The sequence below is a fragment of the Crotalus tigris genome, unplaced genomic scaffold, assembly GCF_016545835.1.
Source record: "Crotalus tigris isolate CLP2741 ecotype Arizona unplaced genomic scaffold, ASM1654583v1 scf7180000018064.1731613, whole genome shotgun sequence".
Taxonomy (NCBI): domain Eukaryota; kingdom Metazoa; phylum Chordata; class Lepidosauria; order Squamata; family Viperidae; genus Crotalus; species Crotalus tigris.
Window position 1 is genome coordinate 1,155,542 of NW_024096804.1, and position 15,220 is coordinate 1,170,761.

Consider the following 15,220-nt stretch of genomic DNA (forward strand, 5'->3'; position numbering starts at 1 on the left):
TGGAAGCTAAAACATATAAGGAACAGTTGCTGGACTTGGGAATGTCTAGTTTAACGAAGAGAAGGATGAGGGGGACATGATAGCTGTGTTCCAATATCTCAGGGGCTGCCACAAAGAAGAGGGAGTCAAACTATTTTCCAAAGCGCCTGAAGGCAGGATAAGAAGCAACGGGTGGAAACTAACCAAAGAGAGAAGCAACCTAGAACTAGGAGAAACTTCCTGACAGTTAGAACAATTAACCAGTGGAACAACCTGCCTTCAGAAGCGGTGAATGCTTCAACACTGGAAGTTTTTAAGAAGAAACTGGACAGCCATTTGTCCAAAATGGTATAGGGTTTCCTGCCTGAGCAGGGGGTTGGACTAGATGACCTCCAAGGTCCCTTCCAACTTTATCATCATTATTATTATTATCAAAGTGGTGAGAAGATGAAAAATGTTTACACTTACTTGTCTTGAAGTAAGCCCTAAAACCCCTAATCCAAATTTTAGGATTCTTGTAGTTAATCCTACCCAGATAAATAATAAGAGAAGAAATGGATTAGTTTCTGGATACCCCAATGATCTATAGCTGATTTCATGAAGCATAACAGGTTGACATTATAAACCAAGATACTGCTCCTGTAGCTACTTGTTAAGAACTCCCCCTACACACACTTTTGCAGGAAATACAACCCATAGTTTATAAGGTAGATATTATAATGTCCAAGGGCATTAACTTACTACTTTCCACAAAGTACGTGCAACTGCCTCCACTCCTATTTATTGTATAATTTAGAATAGAATAGAGCTGGAAGGGACCTTGGAGGTCTTCTAGTCCAGCCCTCTGCTTGAGCAGGAGAACCTATACTATTTCAGACAAGTGACTGTCCAGTCTCTTCTTAAAAACCTCCAGTGATGGAGTGCCCACAACTTCTGAAGGCAAGCTGTTCCACTGGTTAATTGTCCTCACTGTTAGAAAGTTTTTCCTTAATTCCAGGTTGCTTCTTTCTTTGGTCAGTTTCCAACCATTGTTTTTTGTCTTGCCCTCTGGTGCTTTGGAGAATAGTTTGACCCTCTCTTCTTTGTGGCAGCCCCTCAAATACTGAAATAATGCTATCATGTCACCCCTGTTTCTTTTTTTTCTTTAGACTAGCCAAACCCAAGTCCTGCAGCCATTCTTCATATGTTTAGTCTCCAGGCCTTTGATTATTTTAGTTGCTCTTCTCTGACCTTTTTCCAAGGTCTCAACATCTTTTTTGTAGTATGGTGATGAAAATTGGTTGCAGTATTCCAGGTGTGGTCCTTTTATGAATAGAATAGAATAGAATAGAATAGAATAGAATAGAATAGAATAGAATAGAATAGAATAGAATAGAATAGAATAGAATAGAATAGAATAGAATAGAGTTGGAAGGGACTTTGGAAGTCTTCTAGTCCAGACCCCCGGTCAAGCAGGAGAACCTATACCATCTCAGACAAGTGATTGTCCAGTCTCTTCTTAAAAACCTCCAGTGATGGAGTGCCCACAATTTCTGAAGGCAAGCTGTTCCACTGGTTAATTGTTCTTACTGTTAGGAACTTTCTCCTTAGTTCCAAATTGCTTCTCTCTTTGATCAGTTTCTAACCATTGTTTCTTGTCCTGCCCTCTGTTGCTTTGGAGAATAATTTGACCCCCTCTTCTTTATGGCAGCCTCTCAAATACTGGAATTCTGCTATCATGTCTCCCCCATTTCTTCTTTTCTTTAGACTAGCCAAACCCAAGTCCTGCAGCTATTGTTCATATGCCTTAGCCTCGAGGCCTTGGATCATCTTACTTGCTCTTCTCTGAATTTTTTCCAAGGTCTCAACATCTTTTTTGTAGCATGGTGACCAAAATTGGTTGCAATATTCCAGGTGTGGTCTTACTAGGGTTTTATAAAGTGGTACTAATACTTCACGTGATCTTGATTCTACGCCTCTGTTTATACAACCCAGGATTGTATTAGCTTTTTTGGCTGCTGCTGCACACTGTTAGCTCATAGTCAAGTGATTGTCCACTAGGACTCCAAGGTCCCTCTCACAGTTGCTATTTTTGAGCCAGGTTTCACCTGATCTGTACTTAAACCTATGATTTTTCCTGTCTAAATGTAAAACTTTGCTTTTCTCCACATTGAAATTCATTTTGTTGGATAAGGCCCATTATTCAAGTTTGGCAAGATCTTTTTGGATCCTGAGCTTGTCTTCTGGGGTGTTGGTTATTCCTGCCAGTTTGGTGTCATCTGCAAATTTGATGAGTTCCCCTTCTATTATCTCATCTAAGTCATTGATGAAGGTATTGAAGAATACTGGGCCTAAGATGGAACTCCATAGCTCCATAGCTATTCCTTTGGGAATCATGATTTCCTATTAGTCGATGTTTATTTCCTTCTTTCTGCAGCCAAGAAATTAAAAGATGCTTGCTCCTGGGGAGGAAAGCTATGGCAAATCTAGACAGCATACTAAAAAGCAGAGACATCACCCTGCCAACAAAAGTGCGTATAGTCCAGGCCATGGTTTTCCCAGTTGCAATGTATGGCTGTGAAAGTTGGACCATAAGAAAGGCTGAGCGCCAAAGAATTGAGGCCTTTGAACTATGGTGCTGGAGAAGACTCCTGCGAGTCCCTTGGACTGCAAGGCGTTCAAACCGGTCAATCCTAGAAGAGATCAACCCCGACTGCTCTTTAGAAGGCCAGATCCTGAAGTTGAAACTCAAATACTTTGGCCACCTGATGAGAAGGAAGGACTCACTGGAGAAGAGCCTAATGCTGGGAAAGATTGAGGGCAATAGAAGAAGGGGACGACAGAGAATGAGATGGCTGGATGGAGTCACTGAAGCAGGAGGTGTGAACTTAAATGGACTCCAGAAGATAGTAGAGGACAGGAAGACCTGGAGGAACATTGTCCATGGGGTCGCGATGGGTCGGACACGACTTCGCAATTAACAACAACAATTTCCTTCTTTATAGGGAGCATATAATTATATATATAATTATAATTACTGGGGTTTGTTGGAAGACTACTTACCAGTACTGAGTTTTCTATTTCCAAAACTGGAACTGATCTCTGCAGGTGATTTCTATGCCAGGCTAGGTCCTGACAATTACTCCATTTTCTTGCATTCTGCTTACTTTTAGAGTTTGTTGTTGCATTTATAGAGTCAAGTACAGAGGAACGAATAATGGGTGATGGAGGTTAACTTAACTGGCCATTAAATTTGTCCTACTAATTTTAAATGGTTACATCCATAATGATCTTGAGAGTGGGCCCATTTTCAGGAGAGGAATGGACACAAGGACACTTGATTATGTAGACCACAATAAATGAATGCAAGATTGTTTTTGAAAGATTCAGAAACAACATTAATAGGTTATGAGTTTTATTAGGCAAAAATTTCATCAAACTTATCATATGCCAAACATACTTAAATAATTTGCTTAAATGCAATGTGAGATAACATAGTTTGTATGTGAGGCTGATGCTATTGGTAAGCAGGGGAAGAGGATGCTTTGGCTGGTGTCTCCCTTCACACTCAGTCTCAGGAAGATTTTTTTTTCTTTATTCTAATTTTGGCTTGGTGGCCAGAAACTGTATTCTTTTCTCATAGAAAAGATAATATAGAAAAATGGAGAGAATGTACAGTTCCCAAATCAGCCTTACAGGGACCTTTAAATCCTGGGAGATCCTGGAAAAAGTGATTAAACTGCAAGGAAAGACCATCTTGGCATATGGGGTCCAGGCCTGGCCTTCCTATTAACCCATATTGATAAGCTTTTATAGATCCCTAAACACTGGAATTAGTATATATTAATTCTAATATTTTAAAAAGGGTAACAGATTTGCTACAGTAAATATTCAACCAATCACACAATTATTATATATGAATCATATGCTAAACACTTTTATGTAAATCCTACTGACTGGGTGATTCAAGAGAAGGTGCTAGCAAAGAATCAAGGAAGCTTTAGAACTGGTCAATCAACCTTTGATCAATGTTCTATCACTTGGCAGAAAAATATTCTTGTCACCTACCAGGAACTCTTGGATGCCTTCCTAGAATTGAAAGTGACATCTGACTCAGTCCTTATGGAGAGGTTATGGAGGAAATTGTCATCCATATTGATGTATTGCTAATTATTCTGTTTGGCCATTAAGCATGAGCACATCTATCTGCAGGTCAATATATTGTATTTCTTTATTAATCCCTTCTCTAAATTTGTATCTTTGTCTCTCTAATTTTTAGCTTGACTATATATGCTCTTTTAAAATGTAAATTCCACCTTCCAATATTAAACAATAATATTACAACCATCTTTTATGCCGATGACACCATCATTCTCTGCCAGCCTTCATTGTCAATCTTCAGATTAACCTTCTGGACTCTAGCAAAATATTTCCATAAGAAAAAGAGGAAAAAATCAGAAACAAAGGTAGTTTTGTTTGCTTTGGAATTCTAATTGCTGTCACAGCTGGAAAATTAATACCACTCATATTAAACAAATTAAAATTTATAAACATCTAAGAATTTATCTTCAGTTTACTACTACCAGAAAGCAACTATTATAGGAAATACTGCCCATGCTAGTTACAACAACAATGTTGTTTGTGCAACAGTAAAATCTTTTAGAGCAGTGGTTCTCAACCTTTCTAATACTGTGACCCCATAATACAGTTCCCCATGTTGTGGTGACCCCCAAGTGGGTGTGGCCATCAATAAGAGGGAGTAGGACAGCTAGGGAAAAGGGGAAAAATGGCAGACAGCGTGGTTTGGCGACCCCCCTGAAATGGTCATTCGACCCCAAATGGGGTCCTGACCCACAGGTTGAGAACCACTGTTTTAGAGTAAAAGTCTTCTTCTGCATGGAGCATGAATTTCCATTTACAAAGATACAAAGAAACAATAATAGTTTAGAGCAGGGGTCTCCCAACCCCCAGTCCGTGGACCGGTACTGGGCCGCAGCACACCAGCAACCAGTCCACATAAACAAGCAAAGCCCCATCTGCAGGAAGCAGGCAGCACACAAAACCACATACTCTCCGGCCCATAGAAAAACCTTTTTCCATGGAACTGGCCCCTGGTGCCCAAAAGGTTGGGGACCTCTGGTTTAGAGGAATTTCTTTTTGTGTTTTTCAAATCATACCAAAACTATTTATTTAGCAGGAACTGGGCTACACTTCTGAACTGGACTGAACTGGCTGAAATTCATTTTTCTGAGATGAAAACGTGGTTCATCAATCTTTGGTAATAAGTTTACCTCTTCCTAGAAAAAAATTGTAGTCCTAGATTTGTTTCATTCTGGTTTCTGACATCAATCCCTGCTATTTGCTGGAGCAGAAATACAATAGAAATAAAAAAGACAGTCCTTAATTTGGGAATACAGAACAACAGATCCAAAATCTCATCCCATTTCTATTACTAGTAGACTTTTCACTATTTTGTCTCAATTATTTTATCCATTTGATACAAGAGGACATTTACATTAGCAAGACTCTAATGTAAACTTTACTCTAAAGTTTATTCAAGGGTGGTAGCAGTGAATAACATCCCATATCAGAACACTTTCATCCATGTTTGGATGGGCGCATATATATTTTTTTTGTATTGCTTCATAGTGTAACATTAGGACACACCTATTGGGAATTTGGTGTAGGAGGAACTATTAAAATGCTAGGTAAATTCAAAATCCATTAGCAAGGCAAAGTTTTAAATCTCCATCTGTCAACAGTATATAAAAATGCTTATAGGCTTCATATTTGGAGGACAAAATAGGCATCAGAAGCTGATAGCATGCAATTTAAAAGTAACCAATTGCAGAGATTACAATTTTTAATGAGAAAATAATTCATAGAATTATTTTTGCTTTATTGGGGAATTTTCAGTACCAAAAGATATTGGCTGAATGTGTCTAAAATTAATAGAAGAAGAATCAAGTGGCTCAGTTCATAAAAGCTGCAATGAAATAAATGCCACTTTCTTGATTATGATAAACCAATTAAATCTAATTTCTGTTCTGTTTTCATACATAAGCAACAGCTGTACACGCTATCCATGAGTAATTAATTGCTTCCAACTGCCTGCCAGTGAAAATGATAGTTCTTTACATTGATGACACAACACAACATGTGTCCCTAAACACATTAGGGTTTATCATATGATTACACAATATGCCATAGGGATTTACAGAACAGGCAACAGATTTAGATCAGAACAGGAAAATGTGCAAGCTTTGTTCAACATGACTGGCAGAGGATGAATACAGCACTTTCTAGAGATATTACAGATTCAGGAGGGGTGAGCACCAAGTAGGATATCTTTAAAAAACCTTTAGGCAGTGCCTGCACCTTCCCACATTGCCATTAAAATGACAAGAAATGCAGGGAGGGGAGTTACTCTATATTTTCAAAACACGGACACTGTACTATTGTTGTGACACTACAAAACCCCTCCCCAAGGCTTCAGTAATATTAAGCCACTAGTGTTTTAAAGTTTTTCCTTTGAGTGTTTTCTAATGATTCTTCTTCAGTTTGATGGAAATAGAAATGGCTTGGGTTTTTCTTTCTAAAGGCAAAGAATATCTCAATGAATCAAAAAGTATGGTACAATACCTGCAGAATGAAAAGACAGGTTACAAACTGAAATAATTCAAAGAAAAGGGAAAGACATTCCAAAAAGCACCTTCAGAATAAAGTATAAATATATATATTTTAAAAAAAACCCTCTCATGACAGACTTTGAGAAATAAGGATCTGTTTAACTGTGTATGTGTTAATGCTTTTATTATCTTAATATGATTTGGTTGAATTGCTCCTTCTTGGAACGTTTATAATGGAAATTTAGTAATAAGTAGTTTAATGAAGAAATGGATGTTCACTGCATCCCATAAATGTGGCAATCTCATAGCACTTTCAGTTTTTTTTAATACAAAAAGTTTAAAATAGAATTCCTTTGACTAGTTAAAATTTTGTAGTTGTAGTGTTGTCCTTTTTTCTGCCTTTCTCTTTTAGCCCTTAACAATTGTAAGTACCTGAGATGCCCTTACTCAGGACTTTAGTCCAATTTCTGATGAAATGGAGTGTCGTTCATGAAAGCTTGCTATATATGAAAACAGGTTTCACAGTCCCTAACATGTCAAAAAAAAAAAACCCTCTTGGATTATATTCTGAAAGGTGTAGTTTATTTCTGTCAATCTTAACCAGATTCATCCATGATCACTCTGAAGATGAAGTCATCTGACAAATCCATTGTGAAGGAAACTAGGAAAGGAAGAAAAAGAAAAAGGGGCGTTGTCTTACCTGAACGCCTTTTCTCAGCATGATGATGGAGAATCCACAGATGGGTTGTCTTAGTCTAATTGGAGCAGATAGATTAAGACAACCCATCTGTGGGTTCTCCATCCAATCATGCTGGAGAAACATATTTTCCTGTGACCCTCCACTACAATTTGAGTACTAGAATCCAAATATAGACCAATGAAAGCTGGAGAGAAACTGTGTGCAAATAATATTTATTATTTATTGTGCCTTCAAGTCAGTTTTTGACTCCTGGGGACTGCCTAGATATCTTCCTGTAAGATTTCAGAACTGATTTGCCAAGTCTCTTTTTCAGGGCTGAGAGAGAGGGGATGGTCCAAACTCACCCAGCTGGCTTCGTGTCTACAAGCAGTACTAGAACTCAGAGTCACCTAATTTCTAGCCTAATGCCTTAATACCAAACTGGCTCTTATAAATAATAAGCACCAGAGAAAAACACTGCACACATTTTGGGGCAGTAGCTGCAACATAGTTAATCTACTACAATCCATTCATACTAAACATCATCATGACTTCACTCTCCTGCATATCTATGTTGTTTGTATGTGAATTTATGTGCATATCTGCATGTAAATATCTGTGCCCCTGATAGCTACATGTTTTCTGCTTTGCTCTCTATAAATTATGCTTAGTGTACACATATAAGCCAGTCTACTTTTACTATTCATTATGCACTACAAACTCCATAAACTGCCACTTTCCAAGAATACAACTGAGGCCTAAGTCAGCATTTTTATGATATCATCTGTACTGGCAAAACATTAGAGGCTCAATATTTAATAAACATAATAAACATCCCCATGAAACAAATTGTTCATAAACTACCTGTTTAATTTTTCAGGGTTCCTGAACCACATATTTTCTTATTAGTAGCGAGCCTGCTGGGCTGCAGGATAGATAGGGCCTGTCAGGGATAGAATATAATGTAGCGGTTTTATGAATTATTTCTGTGAGGAAAAGCCTATTACAGCTGACAAGATGATGATATTAGCCCATCATCATTCCAAAGGCACCACCCTTCCCCCTTTCATCCATCAGACCTCTTGTATGGGAGCGGTTCGCCAGGCAGGCTTTGCATTGCCAATACAAAGACAAATACTTCCCACTTTTCCGAGTCCATGAAACATTTAGTATTTCATTTCAAATCATGGCAGGTGACAGTAACAAATGGCCTAATGAATCTCCCTTATTGTCCCCGATGAATCAGAAGATGAAAGAAAAGTCAAATCTCTCTCTCTCTCTCTCTCTCTCTCTCTCTCTCTCTCTCTCTCTCTCTCTCTCTCGGATATGCTTGTTTGTTTATTCACTTGGCCTGAGTTAAAATGGTTCCCACCAGATTCTAAAATGAATTTCCAAGTTGCCGCAATTAGCAATCAGCAAACAATGAGTGAGAAAAAGCAGAAGATTGGTTATGTTCTTTGATGCTCCTTTTTTCTCAATTTGGAACATAATTACCTGGAAATGGATTTCAGTCAGGTTTTTGCATTGTATTTTTAAGGAGTTTTTAAAAAGAAACATGTAAGCATATATTAAAGAAATAGAAGTGAAGCTGGAGAGAAATAAGCTTAAAAAAAGAACATGAAATTTAGTTGTATATTAGATAATTCTAGAAAAATGTTTGTGTGGGAAGAATGTATCACTTCTTATTGCCTTTTTTGTTTTATTTAAAGGGCAATTACATAGATGGTGCTTTAATTTTTTAGCAATGATATACCTGAGCCATACAAGTTTTATGTAAGATTGTTTTCTAAATGTGGTTTCAAACAGAGAAATCTCTAGCAGAAGTATGAAAGATAGTTTCTCATTCTAACCTTGCACCGGAAGCTGAGACACTTTCCCACAGATTATTCTACATGTTCTCTCTATTGCCTTTTCTACAACTGCCTTTTAAAATTTTAAATATTTAAAGACTATCCACCATCTACAGCAGTGTTTTTCAACCTTGGGAATTTAAGACGTGTGACCTCCAATCCCAGAATTGTCCAGCCAGCATATCCCATGCGGAATTTTTTTTTTTTTTTTATTAAAGAGTTTTATAAATTTTACAAAAAATAAGAAACAATACAAAAACAAAAAACAACATATACAAATAAAAAACAAACATTACCCAACAAAACCCCCCTTCCCCCACCCCTACCCAACCCCCCCTTCCCCCCCCCAGGACCTCCCAGAGCAGAATATAGGCTTAATTAAAGAAAAAGTTAAAAAAAATTATAAAAAAAGAATATAAAATAGAAAATATATATATATATAAAGTTAAAAATTATGAAAAAACTATATAATATTTTTTATATCAAATTTAAATTGTATGAATTTTATCCATTTATCCCAAACAGCAAGAAATTTCTCTTGCGTTTGTCCCTTTAAGAAAGCCGAAATCTTTGCCATTTCCGCCAAATGAGACACTTTAAGAAACCATTCCTGCAATGTAGGCAAAGATTCCTTCTTCCAATATTGTCCTACTAACAGCCTCGCAGCTGTTATCAAGTTTAACATCAATATAACCTCCTTTGTGTCACAATCAGTAACTATACCTAACAAAAATAATTGTGGAGTAAATTTTACCCTCCTTTTAAAAATTCTCTGGATATTCCACCATATCTTAATCCAGAATGCTTTTATCTCTCTGCACGACCACCAAATATGATAATAAGTAGCATCCATACAACCACATCTCCAACATTTAGGTTGTAAGTCAGGGTACATAAAAGACATTTTTTGTGGATCAAGGTGCCATCTATAAAACATTTTATAAAAATTCTCCCTTAAGTTCTGTGCTTGTGTAAATTTGACATTTCTCACCCAAATAATTTCCCAGGTGTCCAATGGAACTGGCTCACCAAAATTCTGCGCCCATCTAATCATACAATCTTTAATTAGTTCCGTTTCTGAATCCAATTCAACTAAAACCCCATAGATCCTCTTAATGTGGGTTTGTCTTTGATCCTTCACTTGCTTAATAAGATTTTCATCTTCTCTGTAAAAACCCACCTTACAGTCCATCTTCCATCTATCTAATAATTGCCTATATTGGAACCAAGAATAAATAATATTTTCTTGTGCTAACTCTTCCCGTAATTTTAACTGCCAGTTTTGTCCATCCCATTTAAGTAACTGTCTATAGGACACCATATCCATTTTAACCCCTCTTTTTATTCCTTCTATTGCATGCCAAGGTACGGCCCATAATGGTACTTTAAAATCACTTTTGTAATATTTTCTCCAAACCCTAAGTAAAGAAATTCTTAAGATATGAGATTTAAAAGCCCAATCCATTTTTTTATTAAATATTAAATAGGCATGCCACCCAAAAAGTAAATTCCATCCCTCTAAGTGAAGTATATCAGAATTTGTCAAATTTACCCAGTCACTAACTAATGTTAAAACCACCGCATCATAATATAATTTCAAATTCGGCACCTTGAGTCCTCCCCTCTCACGGAAATCTTGCATAATTTTAAATTTAACCCTTGGCTTTTTCCCTGCCCAAATAAATTTATTAAGGCCTTTCTGCCACTCAGTTAAATTGATCTCATTCTTCAAAATCGGTATCATTTGGAACAAAAAGAGAAACTTGGGTAGAATATTCATTTTTATCACTGCAATTCTTCCCATGAGGGATAATTGCAACTTTTCCCAATTCTTCAAGTCTCTCTGTACCCTAACCCACAACCTTTCATAATTATTTTTAAATAATTTTGCATTAGAAACAGATAGCATCACCCCCAAATATTTTACCTTATTAACAATTTCAAAACCCGTCAAGTTAACCAAAGTCTGCTTCTCCCGACTAGTCATATTTTTAGGTAAAATTTTTGTCTTATTAACATTAATCTTAAAACCCGAAACCAAACCATAATTATGAATCAGCTGTAATAATTTTACTACAGAATAAGTAGGTTGCGACAAAGTGATGACCAAGTCATCCGCAAAAGCTCTTAACTTATACTCTTTTTTATTAACTTTTATTCCTTTAATTTCCTGCGACTCTCGAATTTTGATCAACAGTATTTCCAGTGTTAAGACAAACAGCAACGGTGATAATGGGCAGCCCTGTCTAGTACCTTTCTCTATTGTAAAAACCTCTGACAAACCTCCATTAACGATAAGTTGTGCCGTTTGTTTTTGATATATTACCATAAGAGCTTGCAATATCTTTTCACCAAAATTCATCTCTTCCATTACTCTTAACATAAAATGCCAATTCAATTGATCAAAAGCTTTTTCAGCATCTAAAAATATCAGCCCTGCAGGAACTTGGTTGTTTTTATCTAAATATTCTAATAAATTAATAATTTGTCTGACATTATTTTTCATGTACCTTCCAGTTATGAACCCAGATTGATCTTTATGCACAAGGTAGTGCACAACCCTCATAAGCCTATTTACTAAGATTTTTACAAATATCTTGTAATCCACATTTAAAAGAGATATAGGCCTATAATTCTTAGGTAAAGTAAGATCTTGATCTTCCTTTGGAATCAATGATATAAAAGCAGTACGCCATGAGGGAGGAATCTCTTGACCCTGTAAAATGCCATTAAAAAGATCACCTAATGGTTGAGTCATCTCCTCCAGTAAGGCTTTATAATAAACAGCTGTTAACCCATCCGTACCCGGTGCTTTCCCTGGTTTCAATTGTTGAATTGCTAGCGAAATTTCCTCCTTAGTAATTAAACCATTAACTTCATGTTTCTGATCCTCTGTCAATTTAGGGAAACTAACCTCACTTAAGTATTTATTTATCTCTAAAATTTGCACATTAGTAGATTTATATAATTTTTGATAATAATCCAAAAAAGATTTCTTAATCAATTCCTTTTGAGAAACTAATTTACCCTTGTAATTTATTTTATCTATTGTTCTCTGTCTCTGTTTCTTTCTCAACTGATAAGCCAACCATCTCCCTGGCTTGTTAGCATTACAAAATGTGTTTTGTTTCATAAACAATAAATTGGTTGCAGCTTGATCTGCTAACAACATATTAAATTGTGTTCTTAACAACTTTAAAGATTCTTTAATACTTTCATCAGAAGGATTTAAAATCAAAGACTTTTCTTTTAATTTAATTTCATCTTCCAATTCTTTACGTTTCTGAATCTGTTTTTGCTTATGACAGTTATTCATTTTTATCAAAATCCCACGCATAAATGCTTTCCCTGCATCCCATACCATTGACATTGAAGTCCCCTTATACATATTCAAAACAAAGTAATCCTTTAAACACTCCTTTAGTTTCTGAACATTTTTTTCTTGTCTAAATAAATTCTCATTCACCCTCCAGGATCTTCTCTCCTCTTTTTCTTGAGTCAACTCCATCCAAACTGGACTATGATCCGTCAAAGACCTAGGGAAAATCTTGACATTCTTTACTCTATTATATAAGTCCGTTGTAATCAAAAAGAAGTCAATTCTTGAGAAGGATTGGTGTCTATCTGAAAAGAAGGTAAAGTCTTTCTCCTCTTGATTACATTCCCGCCAATAGTCCCGTAATTCCCAGTCCTCTTTCATATCAAAAAAGGCTTTAGGTAATTTTGCCTGCTTAAAAAGAGGAGAAGAGCCTTTTTTGTCCCTTTGTACGTCTAAAACACCATTCCAATCCCCCATTAATACCACGGATCTGTAGTCCAGCAGATTTATTTTTTCATGTAAGAGTCTATAAAATTGTTCCTGTTGCTGATTTGTTGCATATAGTCCCACTATAAGTACTTTCTTACCATATAAGCCCAATTCAACCATCACATATCTCCCTTGGGGGTTAGACTCCACCAGACAAACTGGTAGATTTTGCTTGACATAAATAACAACTCCCCCCTTCTTCCCGGGAGCAGAAGATACGAAGTGAGATCCCAGACGGGCATTAACTAAATATTTCTGATCCTTAAGTAAAATATGAGTTTCCTGTAAGCAAATAACATGCGGAATTTGAGGGGTTGAAGTCTGTACATCTTAAAACTTGCCAAAATTGAGAAACACTGATCTAAAGCTTCTCCTATTGGGTTACCATCCAGTAGAAAGTAAGCTTAAATAGTAAAATCAAGTACAATTAATAACAAACATTATTATGTTAATGAAAAAAGTACATCTGACTGTCCCAGGTCCTTGGGAAGGACTGGATATGAGGACAAAAATGTCAAATCCAGTCTAAATATTTGGCTGATTGAGTGATGAACCTTAATATAGAACACTCAGTCATGATCTTAGTCAGAAAGACACATTAGAGATTTAAGACATGATAATTTACAGTAATTAAATCTTGAATGAAAGGATAATACTGGATGTTTGTCTGAAAACTAAAGGCAGATTGTATTAGTACACACCTGTCCTCCATAAAGGGCACTACAAAAAAAGTATCTCCCTTGCAAATAAAGACCACTCTTGTGTCCTCTCCCAAATGTTTCTCCAACAGATGGATGTTGTTTTTTCCGTAGGTATCTTACAAGGTTTCCAAACTTCTGTAGAGTGGGTCACTTCCATTTATTTTTTTGCTAAGTCTTAAAAATAGTAGTAAATCAGGAACTTTTGTGAGAGACAATAGAATGAAAATTATTCTGGCATTAATCCCTCCACCTTTTGTTCCTTTATTTTATTTTTTTAAGTTGGCAACATAAACTCTAGATCTCAATGGGGAAAAAAATGAATGTCCCCAGTGGGATTCTCACATCCTCTTTCTTTATTAATCACATCCCTCTCAGCTTCCTCTTCTTGGGAATTTTCTCTCTACCTTCTTTCCATTTTCTTTCTGCCATGCTCAGAAGTAACTGTTAAGTTGTTTAGAAGAATTATCTGCATCAACTTTTAAAATACTTGATCTTGCCTGATAACAGTAAGAATAGATTTTCTTAGAATAGATGGAAATCCTTCTTAATTGTTCATCCCAATTATTTTTATTGTACTATCTGTTTTTGTTAATTAATATTGATTTGATTTTAGTAATGGTTTTGAAGCACAAATGGACACAAGATCATCTTTATAACCATATCAATCTAAGGTTTTAAAATTTTCTTTCCATTTTATACAATTTGTAATTCTCTTTTCTCTTTTATTTTGTTTTCCACTGATTGTTTGGTTGTGCTTTCAAATATCATTAAAGTAAAATACTGCCTTTCTTGCTTACGTAACTCTGTGAAGCTCAGTATCCATGGATAGCACTGAATAAACTGGCACTCAGATATAAAGAATGGTTTCTTAATTAAACTGACAAAAGTAGGAAAGCACTTTAATGCAGGAACATTTTATTTTTTCCCATTCATACCCATTGTCTCTCTTGATACCACAATACTCTTCCTAAAATGGAGGACTGACTGGGAAAATGGAGTCATTCGACAGTTCTACATTCTTTAATTTGCAAAATCTCAAGTTCTCTTGGTTGTGCAAGAAAGGGACAGCAGAATGGGACAGATGTTCTGACCAAAATAGAAGGCATATAGCTCCTTAAAAAGATGATGCTTGGCTCTTTGCTGTTATAAATGGTTCTATGACTTATGTGAAACTGTTAGATGTTACTGAAAAGGTCATTTTTACAATGCTATCAACTATGAACAAGCTATAACTCTTCAGTACACAACCTATGCTTTATTTGCCTAATTCCACCTGGTCTGCTGACAGGTATGCTCTCAAATGATGCCTTACACCTGCCTCTTTCCCCACTTGAACTTCAGTAGAAAGTGATAATAACACTTGCTTTGCATATTTTATGAAGTATTTGAGAAATGTTATTTTATTTCACTCCCTCTCACAGCTATATGTACTGTGGAACAGCAGTAATAAAGTCTTGGGTAATGCCATACCTAAAACCAGAACAATATCTGAGAAGGGAACCCATTCAGGACCTGATCAAATCTAAGTAATACACGCCAGGTCTTATCTGTGATTTAAGTCACAGATGAGGGAAGTTTTATTATAAGTTAATCTG